Source organism: Salvelinus namaycush, chromosome 20 (assembly GCF_016432855.1).
Source record: "Salvelinus namaycush isolate Seneca chromosome 20, SaNama_1.0, whole genome shotgun sequence".
Lineage (NCBI taxonomy): Eukaryota > Metazoa > Chordata > Actinopteri > Salmoniformes > Salmonidae > Salvelinus > Salvelinus namaycush.
The window spans coordinates 45,467,062-45,489,696 of NC_052326.1; the positions used below are offsets into that span (position 1 = coordinate 45,467,062).

At 45.5% G+C, this 22,635-nt stretch overlaps 1 protein-coding gene across 3 annotated transcripts in view; it reads left to right on the forward strand.

Annotated features, from left to right (window-relative positions):
• LOC120065408 (vitamin D3 receptor B-like) overlaps positions 1–22,635 on the forward strand; it is a 98,291-nt gene that overhangs the window by 28,816 nt on the left and 46,840 nt on the right. The window lies entirely within an intron of this gene.

Below are 22,635 nucleotides of genomic sequence, written 5' to 3' on the forward strand. Positions count from 1 at the left end.
GACATTTATTTACCCTGCCACCACCCCCCAATGGACATTTATTTACCCTGCCACCACCCCCCAATGGACATTTATTTACCCTGCCACCACCCCCCAATGGACATTTATTTACCCTGCCACCACCCCCCAATGGACATTTATTTACCCTGCCACCACCCCCCAATGGACATTTATTTACCCTGCCACCACCCCCCAATGGACATTTATTTACCCTGCCACCACCCCCCAATGGACATTTATTTACCCTGCCACCACCCCCCAATGGACATTTATTTACCCTGCCACCACCCCCCAATGGACATTTATTTACCCTGCCACCACCCCCCAATGGACATTTATTTACCCTGCCACCACCCCCCAATGGACATTTATTTACCCTGCCACCACCCCCCAATGGACATTTATTTACCCTGCCACCACCCCCCAATGGACATTTATTTACCCTGCCACCACCCCCCAATGGACATTTATTTACCCTGCCACCACCCCCCAATGGACATTTATTTACCCTGCCACCACCCCCCAATGGACATTTATTTACCCTGCCACCACCCCCCAATGGACATTTATTTACCCTGCCACCACCCCCCAATGGACATTTATTTACCCTGCCACCACCCCCCAATGGACATTTATTTACCCTGCCACCACCCCCCAATGGACATTTATTTACCCTGCCACCACCCCCCAATGGACATTTATTTACCCTGCCACCACCCCCCAATGGACATTTATTTACCCTGCCACCACCCCCAATGGACATTTATTTACCCTGCCACCACCCCCCAATGGACATTTATTTACCCTGCCACCACCCCCCAATGGACATTTATTTACCCTGCCACCACCCCCCAATGGACATTTATTTACCCTGCCACCACCCCCCAATGGACATTTATTTACCCTGCCACCACCCCCAATGGACATTTATTTACCCTGCCACCACCCCCCAATGGACATTTATTTACCCTGCCACCACCCCCCAATGGACATTTATTTACCCTGCCACCACCCCCCAATGGACATTTATTTACCCTGCCACCACCCCCCAATGGACATTTATTTACCCTGCCACCACCCCCCAATGGACATTTATTTACCCTGCCACCACCCCCCAATGGACATTTATTTACCCTGCCACCACCCCCCAATGGACATTTATTTACCCTGCCACCACCCCCCAATGGACATTTATTTACCCTGCCACCACCCCCCAATGGACATTTATTTACCCTGCCACCACCCCCCAATGGACATTTATTTACCCTGCCACCACCCCCCAATGGACATTTATTTACCCTGCCACCACCCCCCAATGGACATTTATTTACCCTGCCACCACCCCCCAATGGACATTTATTTACCCTAATATTTAAAATTAGGAACAGCTGCTCTTTCCATGACAGACTGACCAGGTGAATCCAGGTGAAAGCTGTGATCCCTTATTGATGTCACTTGTTAATTCCACTTCAATCAGTATAGATGAAGGTGAGGAGACAGGTTAAAAAATATATTTTTAAGCCTTGAGACAATTGAGACATGGATTGTGTATGTGTGCCATTCAGAGGGTGAATGGGCAAGACAAAAGATTTTAGTGCCTTTGAACGGGGTATGGTAGTAGGTGCCAGGCGCACCGGTTTGTGTCAAGAACTGCAACGCTGCTGTGTTTTTCACCCTCAACAGTTTCCTGTGTGTATCAACAATGGTCCACCACCCAAAGGACATCCAGCCAACTTGACACAACTGTGGGAAGCATTGGAGTCAACATGGGCCAGCATCCCTGTGGAATGCTTTCGACACATTGTAGAGTCCATGCCTCAACATATTGAGGCTGTTCTGAGGGAAAAGGAGGGGAGGGCAACTCAATATTAGGAAATTGTTCATATATTATTATTATTTTGTATTATTGTTTCATTCACTTCCCTTTGACCTGCCCTGCTTCAGAATGTCATTGTACCATGCTATTACATCTCAGACCCTGTGCATGTGACTAATAAACTCTAATCTAATCTAAATAGTTGAAGTACAAAAGAGAAAATAAATACATAGATAAATATTAGTTTTGTTTGTGCTTCACTGGATGCCCTTTGCTTGTGGCAACAGGTCACACATCTTGATGCTGTGACGACACACTGTGGTATTTCACCTAATAGATATAAAATGTGATTTGTTTTCAAATTCTTTGTGGGTCTCTCTTTCTCTCTCGGTCGCTCTCTTTTTCTATCTCTCTTCAGTTTTCTCTTTCCCCCCTCTCTCTTTCTTTCACTCTCACTCTCCTTCCTATGCTAGCTCTGCCCTCGCTGCAGTCCATGGGCCGCCACTTTCTCTCCCTGGCTGTCAACAGTGAGAGGCCATTTAGAGGGCAGCAGCTTAGGTGGAGGGCTAAGGCCAATAGTCCCTGTAGAGAGGCAACGGTCCCTGGCTGGTCAAAAGTAGTACACTATTCAGGAAAAAGGGTTCCATTTGGGACGGAGACCCAGAAGTCCTGACTCGTATCTCATTGAAACATTAGTAGAGTTGTTAGGAGGAGCACTGTGTCCCTGTGTCTCATTCGCAATTCATTTATAATGTGATGAAGGGATTCTAGAGAAATGAGGTATGAATTAACGTTTGAATCAATGCAGTTTGTGTGGGAGGAATTCCTAGTGTTTAAACTCAAGGGGTGCAAGAGATGGAATACGTCCTAAATGGCACTTTGTTCCCCATATAGTGCACTACCTTTGAACAGAACCCTATGGGCCGTGGTCAAAAGTAGTGCACTATAAAGGGAATGCGATGTCATTTGGGACACAACTATGTTATCTTGAATTCTCCACTAGGCTGTGAAATGAAACATTCACCGCTCCGATTTGACCACAGCAGTGAGATACAGAGGTATACACGGCAACGGAAGTGATTGATTCCACGATGTGGTCTACATTTATTGCTTAACATAAAACTATCACAGCTGTTTTTCAAATTGGGTTCTTCTAGTACGTTCAGAGATCCAACCACCTACTGCAAGTCTATCAGGCAGAAATGATACAGATGTTTTTGTTATTACGAATGCATCTTGGAATATTGTTCCATTGTTTATGTTTTTGTTGGTGGACTCTGGCCCAATTCTTCTGTGGTAATCAAATCCTACAGAGTGTATCTTTAACACTGTTATCACACTGTGTTAGTGTCAGTCCAGTCTCCAACAGACCAAGTATCCACCTATTGTAGAGCTGTAGAGATACCTGAGCTAACCCAGAGTAGCTCGCCAATCAAATAGAAAATGTGTAACACTAAGTGACCGGGACACACTTTATATAGATGACCGTAAGGCTGCATTATCTTTCGTAGCTCTTTGGCCTAGATTCAAGCCAAGATCCCAGGCAGTCACTCTAAGTGTGTCACTTTCTGTGCATCTCTGCAATGTAACGTTCAAGAGCACAATTACGCAATGCTTCGCTAACTCAAACCAAAGACACACTCGTCTCCATCCTTGGACGGTGGATCTCCACGACGTGTAGTTGTGTATTTTCATCGCTATCCCTGACCTATACCTGAGCTGGATTAGCTCTGCTTATGATGGCCATTGATGGTCAATTAGCTGTAGGTATCATCCAATTACATGTGATAACGCAGTAGAAACCAGTAGGGACTTTCCACCAGGCAGCACTAAGTAGCCTCAGGACTCCATGATAAAACACTACATATCAATATTTATGCAGACAGCACATCAACATCCTGACCAAGATTCCAACAGATTTGTAGTGAATTCCAAATATTGCAGGATGTCCGCGGATATGCAGTAACAACAACCAGTATTTCAGTTCTCAATCATCCACATCTTCTGCGCCTCATTTATAAATCAGTTGGAACTGGGAGCATAACAGAGTTAAAGCCATAGGCTCCATTCCCTTATCTGTCCAGAATCGGATCCAGTGAGATGTGCTGTTTCATTGGCATAAACATGCCGTTCTTCTTCCAAGGGAAATCCCAGAAGGCTTTGTATTGTAAACAGAGCAGGTAGACTCCTATTACAGTTAGACTACATGGCATACAGTAGTACTACAACCTGTTTGTGAGTTGGCAGTAGTTGTTTAACCTGTCTGACTCTAGCGTTCCGCCAGCGGAACTCCTCCCACATTCCACTGAAAAGGCAGAGCGCGAAATTCAAAATATATTTTTTAGAAATATTTAACTTTCACACATTAACAAGTCCAATACAGCAAATGAAAGGTACACATCTTGTGAATCCAGCCAACATGTCCGATTTTTAAAATGTTTTACAGCGAAAACAGCACGTATATTTATGTTAGCTCACCACCAAATACAAAAAAGGACAGACATTTTTCACAGCACAGGTAGCATGCACAAAGCCAACCTAACTAACCAAGAACCAACCAAACTAACCAAGAAACAACTTCATCAGATGACAGTCTTATAACATGTTACACAATAAATCTATGTTTTGTTCGAAAAATGTGCATATTTGAGGTATAAATCAGTTTTACATTGCAGCTACCATCACAGCTACCGTCAAAAATAGCACCGACGCAGCCAGAGTAATTAGAGACCAACGTGGAATACCTAAATACTCATCATAAAACATTTCTGAAAAATGCATCGTGTACAGCAAATGAAAGACAAGCATCTTGTGAATCCAGCCAATATTTCAGATTTTTTAAGTGTTTTACAGCGAAAACACAATATAGCATTATATTAGCTTACTACAATAGACTACCACACTACCGCATTCATTCATCAAGGCACGTTAGCGTTAGCGAATAAACCAGCAAAAGATATTAATTTTCACTAACCTTCATAAACCTTCCTCAGATGACAGTCCTATAACATCAGGTTATATATACACTTATGTTTTGTTCGAAAATGTGCATATTTAGAGCTGAAATCAGTGGTTATCCATTATGCTAACGTAGCTTATTTTTCCCAGAATGTGCGGATATTTCTATTACTCTCACCTATTCTGACCAAATAGCTATTCATAAACATTACAAAAAAATACATGTTGTATAGGAAATGATAGATCCACTAGTTCTTAATGCAATCGCAGTGTTAGAATTCTAAAAATATCTTCATTACGACATAAGGCTTATGTTATAGCGAGAGAGTGGCCAAAACCGGGGCGCAAAACTACTAGTACACAGTTCGACAGATATATGAAATAGCATCATAAAATGTTTCTTACTTTTGGTGATCTTCCATCAGAATGTTGGACAAGGGGTCCTTTGTCCAGAACAGTCGTTGTTTGGATTTAGAACATCGTTTTTCCCTCTTGAATTAGCAAGCACACTGGCCAAGTGGCGCGAAGCTCTCCATTCTGAACAAAGGGCACACAACGCAACACGCCTAACGTCCCGAATAAATTTCAAAAATCGAATAAAACTATATTGAAAAAACATACTTTACGATGATATTGTCACATGTATCAAATAAAATCAAAGCCGGAGATAGTAGTCGCCTATAACGACAGCTTTTCAAAAGGCAATCCCACTGTCCTCCTCGCGCCTTCCTGAAAACATGAAATCGGTGACACGTCATTCCAAGAGGACGTATTCCATCTCAGACCAAGATAATCACCTCATTTCTTCTCTCACTGCATCTTGACATCCAGGGGAAGGTGTATGACGTGCATGTATACTAATAGGTCTCATGCCCATTTATAGGCAGGACTTAGAAGAGAGCCTCGATTTCAGACTTTCCACTTCCTGGTCAGGAAGTTTGTGCCAAATGAGTTCTGTTTCACTCACAGAAATAATTCAAACGGTTTTAGAAACTAGAGAGTGTTTTCTATCCAGTAGTAATAATAATATGCATATTGTACGAGCAAGAATTGAGTACGAGGCCGTTTAAATTGGGCACGTTTTTCCCCCAAAGTGACAACAGCGCCCTCTGTCCTCATCAGGTTAAGCAAAGCCCCTGCATAAACATACACTGAGTACACAAAACATTAAGGACACTGAGTACACAAAACATTAAGGACACTGAGTTCACAAAACATTAAAGACACCTGCACTTTCCATGACATAGACTGACCAGATGAATCCAGGTGAAAGTTATGATCCCTTATCGATGTCACTTGTTAAATCCATTTCAATCAGTGTAGATGTAGAGGAGAAGACAGGTTAAAGGAGCCTTGAGACAATAGAGACATGCATTGTGTATGTGTGCCATTCAGAAAATGTCCATATACACAAAAACTTATTTCTCTGAAATTTTATGCACAGATTTGTTTACATTTATGTTTGAGCATTTTTCCTTCGCCAACATAATCCATCCACCTGACAGGTGTGGCATATCAAGAAGCTGATTAAACAGCATGATCATTACACAGGTGCACATTGTGCTGGGGACAATAAAAGGCCCACTCTAAAATAGTGCTGGGCGATATGGCCAAAATATTATATCACGGTATTGAATAAATATATATATTTAGTTTTTGAATAATAAAAGTTGTACATTTGCTTTATGAGTAGTGAGTGATCCTAGGGTGGCAACACACTAAGTGATTTCAATGAGTCTTTCTCCATTCTGATTGTTTTATACTGTTCAATTCAACCACAACCCAAAATGATTTATTTGGAAATCTAGGCCTTATTTTTTAACCAAATGTTGCAATTGCGATTTGACTTGCGCTTTAGAGCAAAACACTTGGGAGAACTTTCGGAATCATGAAAATAGATTGTTTATTCTAATAGTTAGACTATAATAGTGGGCACTTTGAATACAGTGTTGTTTGACATGACAACGAATGAAAATGCCAGGGAGGAGTTATTGTGACAGGGTAGGAACTAAAGTGTTGATAAGTTTTCCCTAAGGGACACTATAATCTTTGGCTACATTGTAGTGATGGGCATTCTGGCTATTCTGCTTGGGCTATCCCTCCCTGATGCTAAGGTTATTCTTTGAAGAGCCTGATCAATCGCTCTGGCATCACTGAAGGCTAACTTCTTAAACCTGGGGTCAAGTGCAGCGGTTTCTGATAGCACGTGATTATATTCCATTCTGTGGAACTTTCTGTCCATTGATGAACATAGGGTGTCCATCAACTCTGTCCAGTGGTGGGCCGTCAGGGCCTGCAAGGCCTTCTCTGCTGGCCTAAACATCATCAGAATATTATTTTTTTTTAAATATATTTTCCCACAAATATGTATTAAATTATTCCCCAGAGTAAGAGTTATACTCTTCATTTCATAGCTTTCCTCTTGGTTGCACTGCTTCCAGCCCCAGGTTGAGATTTTGAGGGCTGGTCTTTATGTTAGATCTTTTATCCAATCATATTCAGCCATCATGTGTTGCCATCAGAATCAACAGTGCGGGCGCTTGTAGCTTATAGTGAATGGAAATGAAAATTTATTGTCAACCAATCAGCTTTAGAGTTGGCTATTGTACGCCTTCTGGCTGGCTCCAGTGTTACACAGGAGCCAGCTAGCAGGCTTAGTGCGTGCACGTCTTTTGATTGGATTACCAATATTGAGAGGCAGGTCCTATGGAGATCTAGGAAACTGAATTTGATAAACGAATTAATTCGCGTACTACTAAGCTGTTTTTTCAACCCACAATGGCGGAAGGAGGAGAAGATATCGATTTGGTCGAGGATATAATTATAACGCCATTCTCAAGACGCATTTTTTAAGAAAAGTTAGACATTGTAAGGAGAGGTCGCCCGACGCCACAAAGCCTGTCACACTTATTAGTTCAGGTTCATGTTTTGTCTACTGATACTACATTCTAATCTACTGCTCATATACATATATAATACTGGATTAAATAATATGTAGTAATAACTGCTTACTGTACCTCTCTCCACTGATCTCCACAGTGACCTGCTCAAAAGGTTCCAGGGCTCTGCACACCTCCACCACCTCCCATTCCTCTTGGGTCAGAGCATCAACAGGTGCATTGACAATGGCCAGGGTAGAGATGATGGCATCCTTTGACTTAAGAAACCACTTCAACATATAAAATTTTGAATTCCACCTTGTAGTGCAGTCTTGTTTAGGCCTCAGCTCAGGCATTCCCATCTGGCGTTGTGTAGACATTCGTTTTTCAGCACCTACTGTGCTCCTGTGGAAGTATTCTACAGCTGCTTTCACTTTGTCCACAGTGGGCTTCATCGCATCTCTTACAATCAGGTTGATTGTGTGGGCAAAACATGGATGATGGGTCCATTTTAAAATGTTCATGGCTTTGGTTATGTTAGCTGCATTGTCGTTAACACAACAGACCACTTTTCCATCTACTTGCCATTCTCTGGCCACTCTGGCCTCTGCCAAGTTCACTGAGGTGTGTCTGTCGCTGAACTCAAAGCAGTCCAGAAAACAGCTAGACATCGAAAAATCTTCAATGAAGTGACATGTAACTGACATGTAAGATGTCCAGTAGTCAGTGGTAAGGCAAACTGCAGTAGTTTTTTGGACTCTTTCCCACATTGAAGCCTGTGTGCTCTTGTACAGTTGTGGAATACGTGATTTGAAAGGGTTTTTCTGCTTGGTATTGTGTACATTAGATTTAGACCATTGCTCTAATTTCTAAAACCTCTGTCCTCCACGATCGAAAATGGCTGGAAATCGGTGGCAATCATTTTAGCCAATGCAATATCAATTTGGCCTTGTTTTGCTACAGACATAGACTTTGGCATAAACTGGTCCATAGAAGAATGCGTTGCTGTGGGTTGCGGAGTAGGCCTACTTGACTGAGTGGATACATCTCCACGTGTGGAGGTGCTGGCTCTATCACTAGCATGCCCGCTAGTTTCTTGAAGCTCTGCTACAGCTAGCTTCACAGTTGGATACACAGTTCGCATATGCCGGTGTTGGTTGTGCGTAGAACCGGCTTTATATTAGATTTTGTTTTGGCAAATTCTACACTGTGCTCTAACATTGTCTACATTATTAAAATGCATCCAAATGCTACTGTGCTGCCGACTCATTTTCCAGCTGTTGTTTTCACAGCTGTCCTTCCTCTCTCTCCTGGGCTGCTAAGTGTGTGACTGAGTGAGTGGGCTCGGCCCTCCCTCAGGCATCTTTGGTTCATTGGTTGACACTGCGTGTCTGATTGACAGAAACAACAGGTGAGGCTGTTAGTCTGAGCAGACAGTCAGAACAAATGTGTGCGCTTGATCATTTAGGCCTATATTATTTTATTTATTTTTCTTTCTTTGAATTAGTTAATTGTATTCATTTAAATCTTTTGATTATTCAAATCTTAATTATTTTATATTTTTATAAATAGATTCGGCTCTTCTGATATGCGAGCCGGCTCCCAACGTTCACCTACAAGAGCCGGCTCTTAGAGCCGACTCGTTCGCGATTGACCAATCACTACTACGTTGAATGTTTCTCTTAGCTACTTCATGGAGCTAACATATTCTTGGTTCGCGTGTGCCTCTTTGATTTAGAAGATACTGTTACACAAACAGCATGCTGATTCAGGTCTACACCATCACTGGTATTTTCAGGCTGTATAGTTTGCCCTGACTCAATATATTTATTAGCTAGTTAGCGATTAGCATTAGCGGCTAACCAAATTTAGGCCCAACTTGCTAAGAAAAGACAAGCTAGCTGTTTGCCGATGTAAGAAACACAAACTAATTATAGAACACTTGTGGATTTATATTAAAACTTCTTATGGATCAAATCCCGTTAACGGGATCGATTTGACAACATCCGGTGAAAGGGCAGAGCGCCAAATTCAAATTAAATTATTAGAAATATTTAACTTTCATACAATCACAAGTGCAATACACCAAATTAAAGCTTTACTTCTTCTTAATCCAGCCACCGTGTCAGATTTCAAAAAGGCTTTACGGCGAAAGCAAACCATGCTATTATCTGAGGACAGCACCCCATCAACCAAACACAGACAATTATATTTCATCCCGCCAGGCACGACACAAAACTCAGAAATAACGATATAATTCATGCCTTTGACAAGCTTCTTCTGTTGGCACTCCAATATGTCCCATAAACATCACAAATGGTCCTTTTGTTCGATTAATTCCGTCGTTATATATCCAAAATGTCCATTTACTCAACTATATCATTGAGTTTACTTGATAGCTACCTACACAAATAGCTAGCTAGAACAAAGTCCAGAAAAACACCGGTTCCAACTCGCGCAACATGACTACAAAATATCTAATAAGTTACCTGTAATCTTTGTCCAAACATTTCAAACAACTTTCCTAATACAACTTTAGGTATTTTTTAACGTAAATAATCAATACAATTAAAATAAAATTTAAGACGGGATAAACTGCGTTCAATAACGGATAAAAACAAAATGGAGCGAGCTTTCAGGTCCTAACAAACAGTACACTAGACTCGACCCTCGTTCTGAACAGCCCTACTTCTTCATTACACAAAGGAAAAACATCAATCAATTTCCACAGACTGTTGACATCCAGTGGAAGCGATAGGAACTGCAAGCAAGTGCCTTAGAAATCTAGATCCCCATAGAAACCCCTCAAAAAACATTTTTCCTGGATGGTTTGTCCTCGGGGTTTCGCCTGCCAAATAAGTTCTGTTATACTCACAGACATCATTCAAACAGTTTTAGAAACTTCAGTGTTTTCTATCCAAATCTACTAATAATATGCATATCCTAGCTTCTGGGCCTGAGTAGCAGGCAGTTTACTTTGGGTACGCTTTTCATCCAGATGTGAAAATACCGCCCCCTAGCCTAGAGAGGTTAAGAAGCAAAGTGAAAACAGCATCGTTGTAATCAACATTGTTGCATGTGCTGCATTGACCATGCAGACTGAACTCAAGTGTCTCGTGGTTGAGCAGCAATAAATGCACTCCTTGAGTCACAGGAGGCAGAGCTAGGTCTGTGTGGAGAGCGGCAAGGAGAGAGAGCGGAGAGAGATGACTCAAGTAGTGAAGTGAACTATAAAAATTTACGTTACACGCGACATATCACATTTAACAAACCAAACATTCAAATACCAGTATAGAAGGTAAAGTAAAAACCCAAACCGGTCCGTGCATCAATACCGGTATATTCTAAAATACGGTATACCGCCCAGTCCTACTTTAAAATGTGCAATTTTGTCACACAACACTATGCCATAGTTCAATTGGCATGCTGACTGCAGGATTGTCCACCAGAGCTGTTGCCAGAGAACTGAATGTTTATTTCTCTAGCAACATTGTTTTAGAGAATTTGGTAGTACGTCCAACCAGCCTCAGAACCACCGACCACGTGTAACCACGCCAGCCCAGGACCTCCACATCCGGCTTCTTCACCTGCTGGATCATCTGAGATCAGCCACCCATACAGCTGATGAAACTGTGGGTTTGCACAAATCTGAGAATTTCTGCACAAACGGTCAGAAACCGTCTCAGGGAAGCTCGTCTGCATGCTCGTCGTCTTGACCTGACTGCAGTTCAACGTCGTAAACGACTTCAGTGGTCAAATGCTCACCTTCGATGTCCACTGGCACGCTGGAGAAGTGTGCTCTTCTCGGATGAATCACAGTGTCAACTGTACCGTGTATGGTGTTGTGTGGGCGAGCTGTTTGCTGATGGCCCATTGTCATGCCATTTATCTGCCGCCATCATCTCATGTGATCACCCCATGGTAATGCACGGCCACATGTTGCAAGGAACTGTACACAATTCCTGGAAGCTGAAAATGTCCCAGTTCTTCCATGGCCTGCATACTCACCAGACGGGTCACCCATTGAGCATGTTTGGGATGCTCTGGATCAATGTGTACGACAGCGTGTACCAGTTCCTGCCAATATCCAGCAACTTCACACAGCCATTGAAGAGGAGTATTCCACAGGCCACAATCAACAGCCTGTTCAATTATATGTCAAGGAGATGTGTCGTGCTGCATGAGGCAAATGGTGGTCACACTAGATACAGACTGATCTTCTGATCCACGCCCCTACCTTTTAAGGTATCTGTGACCAACAGATGCATATCTGTATTCCCATTCATGTGAAAACCATAGATTAGGGCCTAATGGATTTATTTTAATTGACTGATTTCCTTATGTAAACTAACTCAGTAAAATCTTTGAGATTGCTGCATGTTCCATTTATATTTTTGTTCAGTGTAGGTGCCAGGCTCACTGGTTTGTGTCAAGCACTGCAACGTTGTTGGGTTTTTCCACACTCAACAGTCTCCTGTGTGTATCAAGAATGGTCCACCACCCAAAGGAAATACAGCCAACTTTACACAACACGGCATTGGAGTCAACGTGGGCCAGCATCCCTGTGGAACGTTTTCGACTCCTTGTAGAGGCCATCCCTCAACAAATTGAGGCTGTCCTAACGGCAAAAGAGGGTTTAACTCAGTAGTAGGAAGGTGTTCCTAATGTTTGGTATAGTCAGTTTATATTAGGAACTTTTTTGATACTGCTCTAATGTCTGGCCAGACCATACATCATATGCATATTAATTCATCTATACTGGGGAAGTTACGATGGGGGCACCGGTTTTCTTAATATTATTCACAGTTTCCTGTGTTCCGTGTGTCCACTCGAATGGCAGTGGATTCGCTCTAATAGTGCACTCATTCATTATTTAGAGCTCCTCTGTTTGCTGTTGTGAGTTTAGTGTAATAGGTTGTCAAAGCCGAATGGAATCGCAATTGATCGACTTTCTCTGATAGAGTAGAATGATATTTAGTAATATTTTCATAATAGGTGTCTGTTCACTGATTTGGGGGTCAGTCAGAAAGTTAGACCTAAGTATGTGCTGTGTGTATGTGTGGTTGTTGCCTACGTGTTGCTAACCTAATGTTAGGTTGTGGTTGTGCAAGTATATAGGATATGTTCAAATGTCGAACCATTCCAAAACTCAGCAGGACTCCGGATGACCTCCCGCTTTGCATTGTACGTGAGACAGTTTCTGATGTCAACTGTTTATTGTAACTAGATAATAAAGGCCTAAGTCTTTAAACTATTTTGTTATAGTTCTAAACACTAGGCTACACTTGACTATATTACTGTGTAGTTTTCCATGATATGGTTTGATTGTTGTTCTTTCGTAATATCCATGGAAACGATCATATTGTAGGCTAAATACTGTCCTTTCGTAATATCCATGGAAACGATCATATTGTAGGCTAAATACTGTCCTTTCGTAATATCCATGGAAACGATCATATTGTAGGCTAAATACTGTCCTTATCTATATTTGGCCACAGATAAGCCATATTATAAAGTTACCATATAGACCTAGTGCTCTTTAAACATATTAATGTGTAATGTATGATTGATAGGCTTTGATTCCACTATTTGCCAATTAGTCACCTGCCCTAAAATGGCCTCCCGGTGGCTTGGTGCACCCAGCGTGTTGTTGTTCTCTGTGACCATTAACCCTTTGTGTGTACTTTTAACTCTGCACTCGTGGAAGGTGAGGGTTACGTGGGAGTTGAGCTGGGGTGGGGGGCAAGCAACAGATGACGAGAATCACAATATCTGTACGGTAAAATAATCTGGGGAAAATAGAAGATATAACCTTGACTTGTCCACCATAAGGCCCAGTCCTGTCACCACCGTAACACAACCTTGACTTGTCCACCATAAGGCCCAGTCCTGTCACCACCGTAACACAACCTTGACTTGTCCACCATAAGGCCCAGTCCTGTCACCACCGTAACACAACCTTGACTTGTCCACCATAAGGCCCAGTCCTGTCACCACCGTAACACAACCTTGACTTGTCCACCATAAGGCCCAGTCCTGTCACCACCGTAACACAACCTTGACTTGTCCACCATAAGGCCCAGTCCTGTCACCACCGTAACACAACCTTGCGCAGCAACACCACCTGATGGGGAGCTGCGCACTGTGAGTGGAGTGCTGAACGATTTGTTTTTAGAAGCAATGCGCACAGGTATGAAAGTTGGTCAAATTTACTCAAGTCTTCTAAAGTAAAACTTTGTCTTCGTGTTTCTTGGCTATTTACATTGTTTAGGTAGGTTGATTTTCAAAGTTTGAGTTTGCTTCCACTGCTAGCAAAGATACATCATCGGCCTCTACTAGTGAGATTGTCACAGGCACAAATGAGGATTAGAGAGGCCCCATTACCAAGTTAACCTTAAAGGGGCAGCTGAATTTGTTTTTCTCATCTGTGATATTTTGGTTAAAAGACAAAGGTCACAGAATATTACATTAAATTGAGTAATATATCACATTACTTCTTACTAGTAATACATTTCTTGTTTTAGAAGCATTACTAAGCGTTCTCATCTGTTTTTGTTGTGATTTTTGTTGTAATTATGGCAAAAAAAAATATTTTGTTTGGTAAATAATCTGAGTGGCTGGTAGATTTTTAAATACAACAAAGATAGTTTCTGGCCCTGGTGGCGTTGATGAGTAGAAGTCTCATGCTGTGTCATGGTAGTAGAAGTCTCATGCTGTGTCATGGTAGTAGAAGTCTCATGCTGTGTCATGATAGTAGAAGTCTCATGCTGTGTCATGGTATTGATTATTGCTCACTATCTGGGCCATGATATTGACTGACTCTTCCAATCGGTGTTACAGTGTTGAGTAGAGCTGTCATTCTGCATTACGGTGTTGAGTCAAGCTTCTAGCTCTTCTGTCGTTCATCGTAAAAACAATGCCTCATCGTTGTGGTTCTGTAAAGTGTTTCCTCGTCAACATCGGGTCTTTCCTTGCCAAGGTTTGCATAGCAAAGGCTAGTTCAGGCCATCTTTTAGCCATATTCCCACAAATATGTGTTTATTTTTCTGAGGATGCATCTTTCCCTCATACAGCCTACACCCAGTCTGTATTTATCAGAGTGATTCCCTTTTCATCTGAGCATGTTTTTATGCAGTAACACTAATTATGCAGTTCCACTGGCTTAGTGGTCAAATTCTGTAAACGTAGGCTGCATCATCTTTTTAAACCTAAGTGCCTTGTATTTGGTACAAATCATTCCAGAAGTTCTAAACTTCAGCTGAATCTGGTAATAAATGGTTTGGCTGTTGAACAAGTTGATGATCTGGCTTTTTTATGGCGGTTTTGGAGCAGTGGCTTCTTCCTTGCTGAGGAAACTTTACAAAAAGAAATAGTTTCAACGGTATTGATGGTATTGAAAAACCATCCTGTGGCTTTTTCCAAATTCCCCGGTATACAGTATATACGGGATAGCGCCCAAGTCTAACACTTACGCTGTCACGTTCTGACCATAGTTCTTGTGTGTTTTGCTTGTTTTAGTGTTGGTCAGGACGTGAGCTGGGTGGGCATTCTATGTTGTGTGTCTAGTTTGTCTGTTTCTATGTTTGGCCTAATATGGTTCTCAATCAGTGGCAGATGTTTTGTGTTGTCTCTGACTGGGAATCATATATAGGTGGCTTGTTTTGTGTTGGGGTTTGTGGGTGGTTGTTTCCTGTCTTTGTGTTTCTCTGCACCAGCTAGGACTGTATCGGTTTGCCACATTTATTATTTTGTTATTTGTAAGTGTTCACAGTTTTCGTAATTAAACATGTTGAGCACTGGCTAAGCTGCGTGTTGGTCCGATCCTTGCTACACCTTCTCTTCTCGTGAAGAGGAGGAAGGCTGCCGTTACAGAACCACCCACCAATCTCGGACCAAGCAGCGTAGCAACGGGCAGCAGCGACAGCAGCAGCAGCAGTAAGTTCAGGAGTGGACATGGGAGGATGAGCTGGACGGAAAAGGACCCTGGGCAGAGCCAGAGGAATGTCGCCGCCCTAAAGCAGAGCTGGAGGCAGCTAAAGCAGAGAGGCGGCATTATGAGGCGCTAGCAAGGCAGAGCGGCTGGAAGCCCGAGAGGGGGGGGTGGCTAAAGGGGTGTGTACTCCCCCTGCTTACCGTAAGGAGCCAAGGATGGAACCAGAGCCAGTGAGGGCGGTATTGGAGGTGAGCGAAGTAGAGACTGTGAAGGATCTAATGGGGAAATTGGAGGAGAGCGAAATGAGGGATTTGCTGGTTTGGTGCATGAGGCACGACATCCGCCCGACGGAACATGTCGGGGATTTGATGTCACCTGAGTCAGCTCTCCATACTCGTCCTGAGGTGCGGGCTAGCCGTCTGGTGAAGACTGTGCCAGCCTCACGCACCAGCTCTCCTGTGGCAGCCCCATGCACCAGCTCTCCGGTGGCAGCCCCATGCACCAGCTCTCCGGTGCCGGCGCCACGTACCAGGCCTCCAGTTCCAGCACCCCGCACTCGCCTTGAGGTGCGTGCCCTCAGCCCAGTACCATCGGTGCCAACACCACGCACCAGGCTTCCTGTGCGTCTCCAGAACTCTGTTCCTCCTCCACGCACTCTCCCTGTGGTGCGTGTCTCCAGCCCGGTGCCAGCAGTTCCGGCACCACGCACCAAGCCTCCTGTGCGTCTCCAGAGCCCTGTACGCACTGTTCCTTCTCCCCGCACTCGTCCTGAGGTGCGTGCCCTCAGCCCGGTACCACCAGTGCCGGTACCCCGCACCAGGCCTATAGTGCGCCTTGAGAGTCCAGTGTGCCCTATTCCTGCTCCCCGCACTCGCCTAGTGGTGCGTGTCTCCAGTCCGGTACCACCAGTTCCGGCACCACGCACCAGGCCTACTGTGCGCCTCAGCAGGTCAGAGCTGCCTGCCTGCCCAGCGCCGTCTGAGCTGCCTACCTGCCCAGCGCCATCTGAGCTGCCTACCTGCCCAGCGCCATCTGAGCTGCCTACCTGCCCAGCGCCGTCTGAGCTGCCTGCCTGCCCAGCGCCGTCTGAGCTGCCTGCCTGCCCAGCGCCGTCTGAGCTGCCTGCCTGCCCAGCGCCGTCTGAGCTGCCTGCCTGCCCAGCGCCGTCTGAGCTGCCTGCCTGCCCAGCGCCGTCTGAGCTGCCTGCCTGCCCAGCGCCGTCTGAGCTGCCTGCCTGCCCAGCGCCGTCTGAGCTGCCTGCCTGCCCAGCGCCGTCTGAGCTGCCTGCCTGCCCAGCGCCGTCTGAGCTGCCTGCCTGCCCAGCGCCGTCTGTCCCGAGCCGTCAGAGCCGCCCGTCTGTCCAGAGCCGCCCGTCTGTCCCGAGCCGTCAGAGCCGCCCGTCTGTCCCGAGCCGTCAGAGCCGCCCGTCTGCCCAGCGCCGTCAGAGCCGCCCGTCTGCCCAGCGCCGTCAGAGCCGCCCGTCTGCCCCGAGCCGTCAGAGCCGCCCGTCTGCCCCGAGCCGTCAGAGCCGCCCGTCTGCCCCGAGCCGTCAGAGCCGCCCGTCTGCCCCGAGCCGTCAGAGCCGCCCGTCTGTCCCGAGCCGTCAGAGCCGCCCGTCTGTCAGGAGCCGCCAGAGCCGCCAGCCAGTCAGGAGCCGCCAGCCAGTCAGGAGCCGCCAGCCAGTCAGGAGCCGCCAGCCAGCCAGTCAGGAGCCGCCAGCCAGTCAGGAGCCGCCAGCCAGCCAGTCAGGAGCCGCCAGCCAGCCAGTCAGGAGCCGCCAGCCAGCCAGTCAGGAGCCGCCAGCCAGCCAGTCAGGAGCCGCCAGCGCCAGCCAGCCAGTCAGGAGGCGCCAGCCCCGCCAGCCAGCCAGGAGCCGCCCGCCAGCCAGGAGCCGCCCGCCAGTCAGGAGCCGCCAGAGCCGCCCGCCAGTCAGGAGCCGCCAGCCAGGAGCCGCCCGCCAGCCAGGAGCCGCCAGAGCCGCCAGTCAGGAGCCGCCAGAGCCGCCAGTCAGGAGCCGCCAGAGCCGCCAGTCAGGAGCCGCCAGAGCCGCCAGTCAGGAGCCGCCCGCCAGTCAGGAGCCGCCCGCCAGTCAGGAGCCGCCCGCCAGTCAGGAGCCGCCCGCCAGTCAGGAGCCGCCCGCCAGTCAGGAGCCGCCTCTCTGTCCTGAGCCGCCTCTCTGTCCTGAGCCACCTCTCTGTCCTGAGCTACCTCTCTGTCCTGAGCTGTCTCCTCAGTCTGATGGGGCCTTTTGTGAGGGTTCCTAGGCCAAGGTCGGTGGCGAGGGTCGCCACTCAAAGGACGCTGAGGGGGACAAAGACAATGGTGGAGTGGTGTCCTCGTCCAGCGCCGGAGCCGCCACCGCGGACAGATGCCCACCCAGACCCTCCCCTAGAGTTTTAGGGGGACGTTCACGTTCTGACCATAGTTCTTGTGTGTTTTGCTTGTTTTAGTGTTGGTCAGGACGTGAGCTGGGTGGGCATTCTATGTTGTGTGTCTAGTTTGTCTGTTTCTATGTTTGGCCTAATATGGTTCTCAATCAGAGGCAGATGTTTTGTGTTGTCTCTGATTGGGAATCATATATAGGTGGCTTGTTTTGTGCTGGGGTTTGTGGGTGGTTGTTTCCTGTCTTTGTGTTTCTCTGCACCAGCTAGGACTGTATCGGTTTGCCACATTTATTATTTTGTTATTTGTAAGTGTTCACAGTTTTCGTAATTAAACATGTTGAGCACTGGCTACGCTGCGTGTTGGTCCCATCCTTGCTACACCTTCTCTTCTCGTGAAGAGGAGGAAGGCTGCCGTTACATACGCCACCAAACATACCACCAGGGGTCTTTTCACAGTCCCCAGTAAGACTAGCTGTTGCCATTGGCGTTGGCTAATGGGGATCCCCAGTAAGACTAGCTGTTGCCATTGGCGTTGGCTAATGGGGATCCCCAGTAAGATTAGCTGTTGCCATTGGCGTTGGCTAATGAGGATCCCCAGTAAGACTAGCTATTGGCGTTGGCTAATGGGGATCCTAATAAATCTAAGCTTCAATGGATGTTTCTCAAATATCTTTATCAAACACATATTATCACGCTTTACATTTGTATGTATAGAGCATCCATGTTAATCTTATTGATTGTGATCTAAAAGGCAAAACTGATCCTGCTCTGTCATGCTTGATACATATAGCCCCATATGTGTTTTGGAGGAGTTTAGCACCCAGGCTTTCAGACACCTCTGGCGTATTCACTTTGCTTTAAGTGGTGATGGAGAGCTCTGTCAAAACAGCTTACATTATTCAGCTTGCCTCCTTACCTCATTGCTCGTGATTTGTAAGCGTGTTTATATTCACATCAGTACAGTATTGTGATTGTCTCCCCTCTATCCCTCCTTCCTCCATCTCTGCCTCTGCTTTATTTTCACTCTGAGGTGGTGGTGGAGGAAACGCTACCCCTGCGTTGGGGATACTACCCCTGCTACTCTTGCTGCGGTGGAGATGCTACTCTTGCTGCGGTGGAGATGCTACTCTTGCTGCGGTGGAGATGCTACTCTTGCTGCGGTGGAGATGCTACTCTTGCTGCGGTGGACTCTTGCTGCGGTGGACTCTTGCCGCGGTGGACTCTTGCCGCGGTGGACTTGCCGCGGTGGACTCTTGCTGCGGTGGAGGTGGACTCTTGCTGCGGTGGACTCTTGCTGCGGTGGACTCTTGCTGCGGTGGACTCTTGCTGCGGTGGACTCTTGCTGCGGTGGACTCTTGCTGCGGTGGAGATGCTACTCTTGCTGCGGTGGGGATGCTACTCTTTCGGTGACATGCTTTTTTTCCCCCTCCCGGAGATTCTTAAGTGAAGTAGATACTCTGTGCACTATGTAATCAAATGTAACTCTTTGTCGTGTAATCCGTTGGGTAATATTCTAAGCCCCCAGGCAGACGAAGACACTGGAGTTCACCTCTCCACTGTGTCAATCGACGACTCCATGATAATGGCAGTATAGATACAGGCCGTTTTACTGACAAAATGTCAACACAGCCTACATAAAGTGGCCTCTTACCTTCTTACCCTGTTTTTAGTCTTTATTTGGAGGACAAAGATTTGGCCTTTGAAAAATGTTTGCATCATCTCCCTCTACACACATAGTTAAGCTGGAAATGACATTTGTTCAGAAATGTGAGTGGAGGTCCATGGTATTGAGGGTTAGGCCATCAGAAACATGTTATACAAAATGTGGATCTGGGTTTTGAGTCACCACGGCCTAACAAGTCAATTACTGCGTTCTGAAGGTATCGAACCACCTCAGAGGTCTAAATTCAATTCAATTTATTTCCTGTAGTCTTTCATTTAATCAGGAGAAAAACAACTCTCACACTGTTGCTGAAAAGGTTTCTGGCAAACGTGACTTGCCTGTGGGATATTGGCAACTGGTGGCCTGTGACACTGTTCTGCGTTGACTATAAGATTTTGGGCAAGAAATAAGACTCGTTACGTCAAACAATTTGCACCTGGAAATGTACTACCTTCTTCTCTGACACACACACACACACACACACACACACACACACACACAAACACACAAACACCAGTGGCATAGCCAGAAATATAGGTAAAGCAGCGAATTGCTGCAATTTTACACATTTTGCCATGGGGCAATGACAAAATTTGTAGTTTTATAGCTAATCTCATGCTATTCTACACATTCTGCTATTAGGCTGATAGAACATTTTGCTGTTTTGATGCTAATTGAAGCTATAAATATACATCTGTTGACTGATAAAAGCTCTGGATTATGAGCTATCTTGTTTGCTAAATTAACAAATGAAATTTGCAGTGGCATGGTGCATATAGCCATAGAAGCACAGTGACATATGCTTCAATGTAGTCATATTCATGAATTATTGGTGGTGTCTCTTTCAGTTAGTTATTTTTGGCAACCCATCTCGTGAGAGTGAATGTTATTCCAGTTCACCTGTTCTGATATATTTCATAAAATATGACAAACCCAGTGCACTGCTTGCTATGCATTCAATCCTAAGGTGTTTGCATGTTTAGTTAAAAATACAAGTAATGTCCCCTTTGGAACATAAACAAATAAAGAGCATAAAAAAATATAGCTCCCATGCCTACACCCCTGACACACACACACACACACAACCTTTGATGTTCTTGTCTGTTTGTGCTACAAGCTTGGCACACCTGATTTGGGGTGTTTCTCCCATTCTTCTCTGCAGATCCTCAAGCTCTTTCAGGTTGGCTGGGTAGTGTTGCTGCACATCTATTTTCAGGTCTCTCCAGAGATGTTCGATCGGGTTCAAGTCCGGGATCTGGCTGGGCCATTCAAGGACATTCAGAGACTTGTCCCGAAGCCACTCCAGTGTTGTCTTGGCTATGTGCTTAGGGTCATTGTCCTGTTGGAAGGTGAACCTTCACCCCAGTCTGAGGTCCTGAGAGCTCTGGAGCAGGTTATCAAGGATCTCTCTGTACTTTGCTGTGTTCATCTTTCCCTCAATCCTGACTAGTCTCCAAGTCTCTGCAGCTGAAAAACATCCCCACAGCATGATGTTGCCACCACCATGCTTCACAGTAGGGATGGTGCCAGGTTTCCTCCAGACATGACGCTTGGCAGTCAGGCCGAAGAATTCAATCTTGGTTTCATCAGACCAGAGAATCTTGTTTCTCATGGTCTGAGAGTCTTTAGGTGCCTTTTGGCAAACTCCAAGCGGGCTGTCATGTGCCTTTTACTGAGGAGTGTCTTTCGTCTGGCCACTCTACCATAAAGACCTGATTCGTGGAGTGCTGAAGATGGGAGAACCTTCCAGACGGACAATTATCTCCACAGAGGAACTCTAGAGCTCAGTCAGAGTGACCATTGGGTTCTTGGTCACCTCCCTGACCAAGGCCCTTCTACCCTGATTGATAAGTTTGGCCGGTCGGCCAGCTCTAGGAAGAGTCTTGGCGGTTTCAAACTTCTTCCATTTAAGAATGTTGGACGCCACCGTGTTCTTGGGGACCATCAATGCAGCTGAAATTTACCCTTCCCCATATCTGTGCCTCGACACAATCCTGTCTCGGAGCTCTACGGACAATTCCTTCCACCTCATGCGTTGGTTTTTGCTTTGATATGTGTGTGCCGTTCCAAATCATGTCCAATCAATTGCATTTACCAGAGATGGACTCCAATCAAGTTGTAGAAACATCTCAAGGATGATCAAAGGAAACAGGATGCACCTGAGCTCAATTTTGAGTCTCATAGCAATACATTTGCAAACATTTCTAAATCTGTTTTTGCTTTTGTCATTATGGGGTTTTGTGTGTAGATTTCTGAGGATTTATTTAATATATTTTAGAATAAGGCTGTAACGTAACAAAATGTGGAAAAAGTCAAGGGGTCTGAATACTATCCGAAGGCACTGTGTATACAGGAGCCACAATGCAGCCATCGGAGGTCATAAAACAGGTCACATTCTGACTAATCCACCGGAGGTCATTGGACAGATCACATTCTGACTAATCCACCGGAGGTCATAGGACAGATCACATTCTGACTAATCCACCGGAGGTCATAGGACAGATCACATTCTGACTAATCCATCTGAGGTCATAGGACAGATCACATTCTGACTAATCCATCTGAGGTCATAGGACAGATCACATTCTGACTAATCCATCTGAGGTCATAGGACAGATCACATTCTGACTAATCCACCTGAGGTCATAGGACAGATCACATTCTGACTAATCCATCTAAGGACAGATCACATTCTGACTAATCCACCGGAGGTCATAGGACCGATCACATACTGACTAATCCACCGGAGGTCATAGGACAGATCACATACTGTCTAATCCACCGGAGGTCATAGAACAGATCACATACTGACTAATCCACCGGAGGTCATAGGACAGATCACATTCTGACTAATCCACCGGAGGTCATAGGACCGATCATATATTCACTAATCCATTTGAGGTCATAGGACAGATCCCATTCTGACTAATCCACCGGAGGTCATAGGACAGATCACATTCTGACTAATCCATCTAAGGTCATTGGACAGATCCCATTCTGAC